Here is a 10,397-nt window from a genome sequence, read left to right as displayed (position 1 = left end):
AAAAAAAAAAAAAAAGAAAGAAAAGAAAAAGAAAAGAAAAGAAAAATCAGATTTGATCAAGGAAGACCCCCTAAGAAATCTCCAATAGAATGAGCAGATGGCCCAGATGTCTGAATTCTACATCCCAAAACAAAAGACCATATGCCTAAATTATATACCACTCTTGGACATAAATGTCCGAGAGACTTCAAGTCAACATATCACAGAGATACTTATATGTTTGTGACTAGAAGTCACAATAACCAAGTTATAAAATCAGTCTATGTGTCTATCTGTAGCAAAATTGATAGAAATACATGAATAACAGAGCTTTATTCAGGCATAAAGAAGGAAATTCTGTTACTTCCAGGAAAATAGATGAAAATGGAGATCAATAAACTAAGTAAAAAGAAAGCAGACTCAAAAAGACAAAATAACCAGTTGTTTTTCTCTCGTTAGTAGATCCCATATTTTATATTGATATATTAAGTGATGTGTGTATATAATGTAAAGCAGAAGTGGCTCTCTTGGGGAGCACAAAGAAGGTGTTTCTTGGAAAGGTCAAAATCTAGTTTTTAAAGGAACATAAACTGAGAGATTGTATAGTAGTTTCTGTCAACTCTCATAGCCCAAGCCAGCCACTTGTGGAACTTTAAAAACTTCTTGGCTCTGGTCTTACAGGAGATGACATGGATGGTGCTTGACACACAACAGAGTGGCAATGTCCTCTGAGATTTCTTCCCTGCAGAGAAGTGCATGAAGAAACAACTCAAAATAGCTTCATACGTCCCTGAAACTGACCAGATTCGCTATACCGCTCCTTCTCCAAATGTTATAAACAGAAAAGATTGACAGTTACTCTCAGATAACTCAAGCTTTAGTCAAGCCTCTCAGACAAGCCCAGCTATCTGGAAGAAGCAAAGAAGTATTAACTGCCTGGAGCAATAAAGACTAGCAGAACTTCCTGGAAGGGGCTCTGACGAGCCAAGCTATCTAGAGAAGGCGCCTTCCTACCAGGTGAGCTGCCTGCAGGCTGTGCGGTGTGTTCCAGATGGTCAGTTTGACAAGCCGCCACCTGTGCTGGCGTGTGCATTAGTGATGCAGTTGCCTTTGCCTCACGTCTGCTCCTGTAAGTAACCCCAATAAAACGCACTAGTTCACAAGCTGGACTTGGGTGATCTCCTTCCTCTGGTCTGTTCTCAGTCGCCTATCTGGAATGGGTAAACATTTGTTCATGTCTTCCTAGGAAAAGTCTATCACCCAACACCTCTATACAATGGATAGCATTCAATTCAGTACTGTAACTGTACCTCACATGCCATCCTAAGTTCATCTGGTCATATCTACCTGCTGTGAATTTTTTATAGTTTTTCCCAGACAGCATCCTGAATAGAAAATCAGTGTTCATTTCATTATTTTCTATACATGTTACATCTCTTTTTTTTCATGGATCTATTTCTTTGATTCCATGTCATACTTGTTAATTTTCATTTTGAAGATTGAGAAAGATGGCAAAACACCTAAATACTACCAATACAGATGGCCATTTTAAGTATGAATTTAGAGGGCCTGAGGAATCTATGAATACGCTTCTTTCATTTTGGGGGAGCAGATTTGCTGAGGCAATTTAGTCCAGTCTGGTCCCCAAATTCTGACCCCATTTTGCCCATCTCCCAGGCACTAGAATTACACACAGACTTGTATTATCACGCCCAGGTTAGAAATCCCATTTGCTGTTGCTGTTTGTTTTTGAAATGTAATCCTGCAATGTTACCCAGCTTTTGGCCTAGACTCAAGAGATCCTTCCTTCTTGGCCTCCTGAGTGCAGAGACTGCAGGTATAAATGAAAATGCTCTGTTCAAAAAGTCTGCCTTTTAAATGAAGAGACCTTGGATGACCATACAGTCTTTAACATTTCAAGATCAACTGATTTACTGACAAGTAGCTTAACCTCAAAGTGGCGTATGAGACAAAGGGAAAGCTCAACTGGTGTGTCTGGGATAAATCTGAGCAGTCAGGACCCCGTGTGTTGAGCACTACAGCATCATTGTATTCAGGGCCAATGTCAACCAGAAAATAGTGGAAAGATAAACACAAGCCAATGACCGGAGGCCTCTTCAGAGAAGAGCAAGCACTACACCAGGTGCTAAGGAAAGTTGTTTCTCTTTCTCAGAGTTCACGGCAAGGAGTGGCTGCCATGAATTGCACAAAGCCTAAAACCATCTGGGAGACTAAGATGAAATTTCGGTTGCTTAATTGATTACAAACTCACTTGACCTCCTTGCAAAGGCAGAATCCCTAGCTTTATTGTATCGACTTTCGGTACCCTGATGTTAGAAGGGTACAAAGGACACAGACATGAGAAGCATTACTTTAAAAAATCACTTTGAAAACAGGCACGCCAAAAAAGTTTGCACAGGGAATGACCCTTTCAGGTTTAGGTTTTAAAATGATATTTCTAAATTGCATCTGTTTTCCTAAGCCGGGTCCAAGTTTACCATTTGTTGATTCCTCTCACGATTTCATCATACACTGATCTCTTGGTTTGAGAGGTCATCAAGTTGTTTCCTTTGCTTGATTCTTTTACTTCTATTGCCAAACATTAGAAACTGAAAGGGCCCGTCTCTCTGCATTCTTCCTAGTGCTCAAAACAGACATCACACATGCTAGACAACAAATAAGAACTCCATGCAGCCTTTACACCTTCTCCAGGAATTATCACTTGGGACACGTAAAAGCTAACATACGATAGGTCCTCGGAATGTAGCAGTCACTCTTAGAATTACTTTACACATCTAATCTATTTAATGCACTCAACAACCACATGAGATAAATACTATTATCATCTCTATTCTGTAAAAGATGCAGAACCTGGGGTGTAATGATTTTCCAAGCTAGACTGGTTATAGATCCCAGGCCCTTTGGAGCAAAGCCATATTTGCTCTCCCTAGTCTTCCCAACTATAAATGCTATTTAAACAATGACTACATTTGAAAAAGCAATAATGAAAAATGGTTCCATAGCATTAATTTTTAAAATAGGCTCAACTCTCTTATAAAAGACCAATCCAATGTATTCTAAACAGTCCCAGGCTGCAATTAGTATCTGCCTGCCAAGCCCTGCTGACTTCATCTTGGTTCTGGCTTAAATCCTCTCCCGTGGATCACATAGCCACTGAGAACCATACAGCAAGGGAAATGCACCCATGGGTGTAGCTGTGGAAAAGACACACACACACACACACACACACACACACACACACACACACACTCCATAGCCTTGAAATCTATGACAAGTGGCATCCTTTGGGAGCCTAGAGTAGGAGTGTGCATCTTGAATAGTACCAAATGTGTCACTGTCTTCGCTCCCCAAGTCCTCATTCTCATTTGGATAATAAGACAGCAGAAGATACTATTCATGAAAATAAAATAGGTGCTAGAATTTCTGTATCCTGTAATTAATCTTCATTCGGCCACATGGCTGCTCAAGCTATTATTCGGACTGATATGCTAATAAGGCAAGCACACTTGACTCTAGTACAGCGCCAGAAGAATGGCCTCCATCTGTCTTCTTTTGACATGAGTAAGATGCCTTTGATCATATCAGTGAGTGAAAAATGCACAAGTCTCTAATGCAAGATGTAGTTGAATTACATCCATCCTTGAAGACGAATAATCAGCATTTAAAATCATAATTTGGTTTTTAAAAAGTCAATGCACAATGCAACTAAAAAGCTAATCTTTCTGAACTGAATTTAAAATATTCTAGAACTTTTAAAATACTCATTTTTAAACATCCCCCTCTTTTTCTTTCTAATAAGTCTTTTCACTCTTCCCCCTACATGTTCCCATGACCCTTTTATTTATTCTACATCCCTTACTTCTCTAAAGCTTGGGTTGGGACACTGGCTGTCACCTTTTAGAAGTCAGAGAACAGGATGATTTATCTCAGATCACTGCATTAAATAAGCCTTATCAAGGGTGATTATCACTTACGTTACAAGTCGGATTCAAAGGCTCACAAGAAAGACATATATTGAGAGGTAATTTTACATACTGACTATATAAACTCCTGGTGAGCTGGGGCATTTCTAGGCATTTGACTTCATTCTGATTGAATTCAGAACACTCTTACATATTCAGAACTACTGCTTGTAATAAAAAAAAAGCATTATAAGAGATGAGTATACACCTATAGGTTGGATTTGGTAGTTCCATTTTTATTGCTTATGTTCATGGAAACAAGTGTGCGTGCTTTTATATCTTTCACTATTGCTGCTTCACTTTTATATAGTCAGACTACAGACTCTTAAAAATGAGTCATCTTTACAATTGCTTGAAAAGATGATTAGGTTATGACCTAGCAATATGTCAAATGCAGAGGGTGCCAAGGTCATGCCACAATCAATGCCGCCTTTCGTTACCAAGGTCGAAGTCTAGTTGACAAACAGCATGACAGAAGGGGAGCTGTATCCAGCTTCTAAAGCTCTCTGGGAAGAGAGACTTTACCTTAAATGCCAACTGTACGAGGAGATCCCCTGGACAGATGGATAGCAGAGTATACGCAGGAAATGAAGGCAGATAAGCTTCTCTCACGGTGTGAGCACAGCGTTTCTTTTACAAAAGCTAAATGTGTTTCCCTATGCATGTAAGAGGACAGTAAATGCCTTACAGAGAACTGTAATGAGGTATCACCTATAAAGCATTTCATGCAGAAATGGCAGACACATTGCCCAAGAAATGCAGGGGAACTGTCATAAGGTACATAGTGTGTAATATTATTACTTTTGACAAATAGAAATCCCTAAAAGAGGCAAACAGAAGTTGTGATGCTTACGATTCTGTCATTTGCCTATGAATGGGATTACAAATCAATGTGTCTGTATGCACTGACCCTGGAAGATGAGACCCAGACCTATTAATGCAATGACCTTTATATCTGATTCCCTGGTGATGTCCTGTACCCAGGATGTGTGGGCTTTCACAGTTGAGAATATTGAACACCCCATTTATGAATGCGTTGAGAGTCACCTAAGTAGCTGCTCAAAATAATACTGTGTGAATTTGACATGACAGCTGTGTTTGCAAAGGCGCTTTTTAGCAAAAGCAGAATACTGATTACCCTTTCTCCTTGAAGTGGGTTACATTAAGTAATTATATCTCGAAAAGGGAGTGAGAATCTACTATCCAGGCTGTGGAGCATCCTGTGGGGATTCTTTTGTTTTTTTTTTTTCTTTTTCCCTCCCTCATTTAGCAGAAAACCATCATCTATCCTTGCTATGCTTTTTACTGACTTTTCTTATTTTCTGATTCTAGTCTTTCATGGTGATCACAGATGGCCTTGGTGGTTGTTTTTCCATGAACCTCCCAGACCCCTCTGAAGGCTTCTCCAAGGTTCATATCTAGTAACAAATGTGAGCCTAGAGAGAGCAGATGGGGGGCATCTAACATCTAACACCCCAAACATGAAGGCACTAGATCCAGGATGATCAAAACATTGCTGGCTCCTAAAGAAGAGTTGGACATCTGAACCCTAAAGAGCATAAACCCTGAGAATACCATGTCAAGATTTAATATCTTTGTAATGAAGAAAATTTATTTTTAAAGGACTAGAAATGGAGCAGGGGTTGCTTAGAAAGCAAAGGTTGTTATGCTTAAATACACATAATTTAAAAAGTTTAAATTAGGAAGCCATGATGTAGTGTATTTTTCTCAGATGCCCCCAGTGTTCTCTATGCACTCTTCTTCTGGTAAGTAGTCCAGTTGGGGTGACATAGTGTGTCAGTCATATAACTCCTGACAAGTTGGAGAGAAGTTTGAATGTTTAGAGAAGTCTCTGAATATTAAGCATTGCTGGAAATAATTGTATAAATTGGATCCATTCTATGGATTTCTATGGAGCTATTCTGCTTCTGTTTTTGCTGAAGTCCAATAAAAGCAAGAAGTGTTACTACATGATAGTAAAACCTCTTCTGCGGTAGAATACAAAACATATTTTCATCTGACTTTAGTTTTGCATTTTTTATTAATCTGATCACACTGAGTAAGTGATATAATGTCTTTAAGCCTAATTTCCTCGTCCACAAGGACAGGGATAACTGTCACTGTCATAGGAAGTTTCTGTGACATCTTGAAACTCACTAATTTACCACTGTTCTTAACCTGCCATTCTTCCTGGGCCCTTTTCATTACAGGCATTGCTCCTTGGTTCTTCCTTCCCTTCTGGTTTGCCTGGAGTAGTTAGTGGTTGGAGCTGTTTGACCGGTTTCTACGTACTCAAGCCAGATTTTATCCAGCCCTTTTCCCCACATTTTGCCACTGGGTGGGATCACTGGCATTCTTTAGCTTTCTCTTAAACAAGGTGGATCAGATCTTCACTATACAAGCACAACTACATGTTGAAGATGCTCAGTGAATATTTGTAGAATATTTTTAACAAGCAGCAGATCACCATAAAATGTTAAAAAAAAATCCACAAAACAGTAAGGATTTTCTAGAGGAATTCATTCCTGGCCCCAAAATGGAGATCTGTCCCTGGAAAGGATGAGCCCTCTAATCAGTTCACAGATGTGACCACCTTGGTCACATTCACACTGCACGTAAAATGGATTTACATTCCTGAATCTCTGTAAATGTTAAACAGAAATCTATCTAAAAAGGAAATCCTGATCCGATCCCCAAGTGTTTACTTCAAAATCATCGAGGATGACAGGGCTGTACTTTTTATTGGAATCTCTGGGCTTAAGAACCAATTATGAATCCTGAAACCTTGTTAAAATAAATAGTTCCCATAAGCATGAAAGTAGTTGATTCTTTTTTACATCAATAATAGAACAGGCCCCTAAGAATTATTTTATTTGGACTAGAAGGCCTTGATTTGAAACAATCTTTACTCTACCGTGTGACTTTAGAAAAAAAAAAATAACTATTTTCCTGAATCTTCATCTGACTGTGAAATGACTGACAAAATCAGCCCAGAGACCACGATGAGGATGTGGTGGGAAAGTGTGACAGAACAAACAGGACTCAACTTGGCTCAGCCCCACTCTCCGAGCTCTTCCCACATGCCCTGCCTCTCAACAGACGCATCTCCTGTGGTCACTGTCTTCCCCTGCTGTAAATATTTTGTCTATTAAGTGCTACCAAATGTTAGATGCATCTTGGGAAAGTAGCATCTTCCCAACCGTACAATTTTTAAACACAAGCTTCAGGAATTTGTTCATTAAAACATTAATTATGCAAAAGCACTTTACCCAAATTGTATATGAATAACAGCTTTGAGCTGTATTGTCATAAGCATACAAGATACTCGTTATTATGGAGTAAATTGTGTTCCGCTTAACTCATTTGCTGTGATAGTATTTGGAGGTGAAGGCCTTTGGCAGGCAATTATGTTTTGATGAGATGGTGAGGGTAGGGCTGACAGACGGGACTGGTCTCTCGGGGAAAGGGGATTCCAGCATGCTTGCTACCTCTCAATCATGAGAGAAGGCAGATGCTGGAAACCCAGAAAGAGCCCTCACTCTCTTCTGACTATGTTGGCACCCTGATGGCTGACTCGCAGCTTCTAGAACTGGGGATAAATAGATTCCTGCTGGGCAAACCACACAGCTTTTAGTATTTTAGTAGTACAGCTGAGCTGACTGAAATATCCATGTCCTACATAACACCATTTTAGTAAAAATCCAGTGTCCACATAAACTGAGATAAATGAGATATTTATGAGATGTAACAGACGTATTAGACTAGTAATATATGTTTCCTACTTTAAAACATACAAAGACTTTGCATACATGCAAGGAAAACATGCTTAAATCAGGAAATCAATTATATTATCAAAAACCAATGAAAGTCCTTGGGTCGAGTGCCTGATACATTCTAAGTAGCACGTTAAGATCTAGTGTACAAGATGAACAAGGTATATTCTCAATTTTATTGAACCCACAGCCCAAGAGAAAAGAAAGAAAACCATACATAAAGTAATATATGTAATAATTGCCTATGATGATAACTAACAGAATATTAAATCTGTCTGTCTACTTTAGAATTGCCCTTCCATAAAACTAGCTACACCTTAATTCTTATCTGTGAGTTCAAGGCCAGCCTGGTCTACATAGCAAATTCCAGACCAACCATGGCTACATAGTAAGTCATGTCTCAAAACAAATAGAAGACCAAACAAACAAACATTCTTGTCACAGTAAAAGGTGGGGAAGCAATTGAAAAAGACAACTGTCAATGGCCTGTGGCCTCCAGGTACACACACACCCACATACCCAGGAACACAGATGCACTCACACGTATAAACACATATGTACACACACACACACACACACACACACATCAAACAAATGAAAACAACGTAGAGGGTAAGTTTTTACCTCAAAATCAAATATACCGACAACGTTGAGTAAAAAAATAAAACACAATTTCCAAGTTTCAGCTCCTGTCAATTTAAATGAAAACAGCCAGTTGGTTCAGCATATGTTGATTTTGCAAAATACAGGAAATAGACTTTCCCAACAATATGCCTCAGGGAAAATAAAATGTGTGGGCAGGCTGATTCACTATATTAAAAGGAAGTTTTCAGCTGATGTTTGATTACACTCCTGAAGTGGGGAGAAAAGGGGGTTGTAATAAGGAATCACAACTACTTTTCTTCTAGGGAGTAAAGATCCCTAGTCTGAGGGCCTGATTCAAATCAGTTAGAACACAAACAAACATTTAAAAATATAATCATAAGAGGAGAGAAGTCAGGATGTGATTCCAAGAATGAAGACTTTATTGGAGCAGGCAGGTCCTTGAATCTGGAGTCCTGGGGCTGCTTGAAGTCGGGGCTCTGGTGCCCACTAGATTCATGATGGTGAGAAGGTTTTTCTCGGAGGCTGAGATTACTCGTCAGCTGCATTCAAACAAATGAGCCTCCTTCAGAGAGGTGCTGGTGAGATAGCAGGAAGAACGCATGCCCTAGGTGTAACTTAGGGTAAGCTCTTAATATCTGGAGCTGACAATAACAATAACAAGTAGTGGGAGAGACATAACCATGGGCCAGCAATTTGCGAGAGAGTACACTGTGTCTATGGATGTAGAGCCTTTGAATCTTCCTTTCATTTTCACTACTTCTGTGAGTAAATACACTGACTGCCACCTGCAGCGTTTCCCGAGTGCTTCTGGGATGCGGCTAGTATTTGGGGGTGGCTTTGTTTTGATTTCACTTTCTCCAGTCAATCAGGTCATTCTCCTTAGTTGACAGAGGAAGAAGTTGAGGCATAGACATACTAAATACCTTATCCTGAGTCACTCAGCTCGGAAGTGAATGAAATTAGACCTCAAATACAAGCTCTATTCTCACTCTGAAACTCACGTGAACACCAACAGAACAAAGGGCGTGACCCACAAAAGCAGAATTTAGCGCATCCTTCACAGTGCTTCGATTGGAGGCAGAAGAATGCCAGTTAAAGGCATTTAGGTGGGTCTTGAATTTCCTTCTCTTTCTCCCCTTTCCAAGGATTCAAATGCACAACTATTAGAAGTTTTCCACCAAATGTACGGGGCATAACTGGATGCTCTTGAGCTATGCACTGTGTCAACTCCATGTCATGCTCTTTCCTCTGTCACACGCTGATGATTTGCCCATCGATGTCTTCCATAAACAATTATTGATGGTTCTAAGTTAATATTCAGAGAGAAACACTCTGTAGCTAGCTAGTGCACTTTAATGTACCAAATAAGGTTGTGTTTGAATCTTCGGCTCAATCTCTGAAGTTAGTGAGATATGACTAATTAAAACGATTGGCACTTAGTTTATTTCCTCATACTTATTTTAGTGGGGCAAGATTTAAAATGAATGTCTGTAGTTATTATGAGTATTAAATTGTGGAATCATAGATACTATGAATATATACATAAATTGCTTTCCTATTAGAAAGGTAAAAAATATTAAGAATTTCATACATCTTAATGAGATCTTCACATCTTATGCTTATACTATCCATGGGCCCACGAAGTTGGTAATAGTTTCATTTTCATAAATGTGATATTAGAGATAACAAGAGACAGAGACAGAGGGAGGGAAGAAGTCAGAGAGAGAGAATTAGGATAGTATCAATCCAGGAAGCAGCTTGACCTGATACACAGGCCTGCCTAGACTGCATGGATCTTACCAGGGGACTTTTTGGTCCCCCTGCTTTTACTTCACTGCTCTCTACACTTGGCCTTCCAAATATAAAACCTCCAAGCACCAAGGCTACAACACAACACCATCACATCTTCCTGAGGAAGGTCTTAGCAGTCCCAGTAGAGAAGAGAAAGTCTCTTTAGTTCTCATTCGGCTCCATTGGCTTCATTTAATGAACTATCTTTTGTGACATTTACTGCCTAAAAAGGTTGATTCCCATGATTTCATGAAACAAGACAGCA

General features: G+C 39.4%; 1 protein-coding gene across 2 annotated transcripts in view; it reads right to left on the bottom strand.

The window, feature by feature from the left end:
- The window catches only part of Pde4d (phosphodiesterase 4D), an 851,276-nt gene that overhangs the window by 648,676 nt on the left and 192,203 nt on the right, over positions 1-10,397 (bottom strand). The gene's annotated exons all lie outside the window — the stretch shown is intronic.

The sequence above is a fragment of the Microtus ochrogaster genome, chromosome 19 (assembly GCF_000317375.1).
Source record: "Microtus ochrogaster isolate Prairie Vole_2 chromosome 19, MicOch1.0, whole genome shotgun sequence".
NCBI lineage: Eukaryota > Metazoa > Chordata > Mammalia > Rodentia > Cricetidae > Microtus > Microtus ochrogaster.
This window is presented reverse-complemented; position numbering and strand designations above follow the sequence as displayed.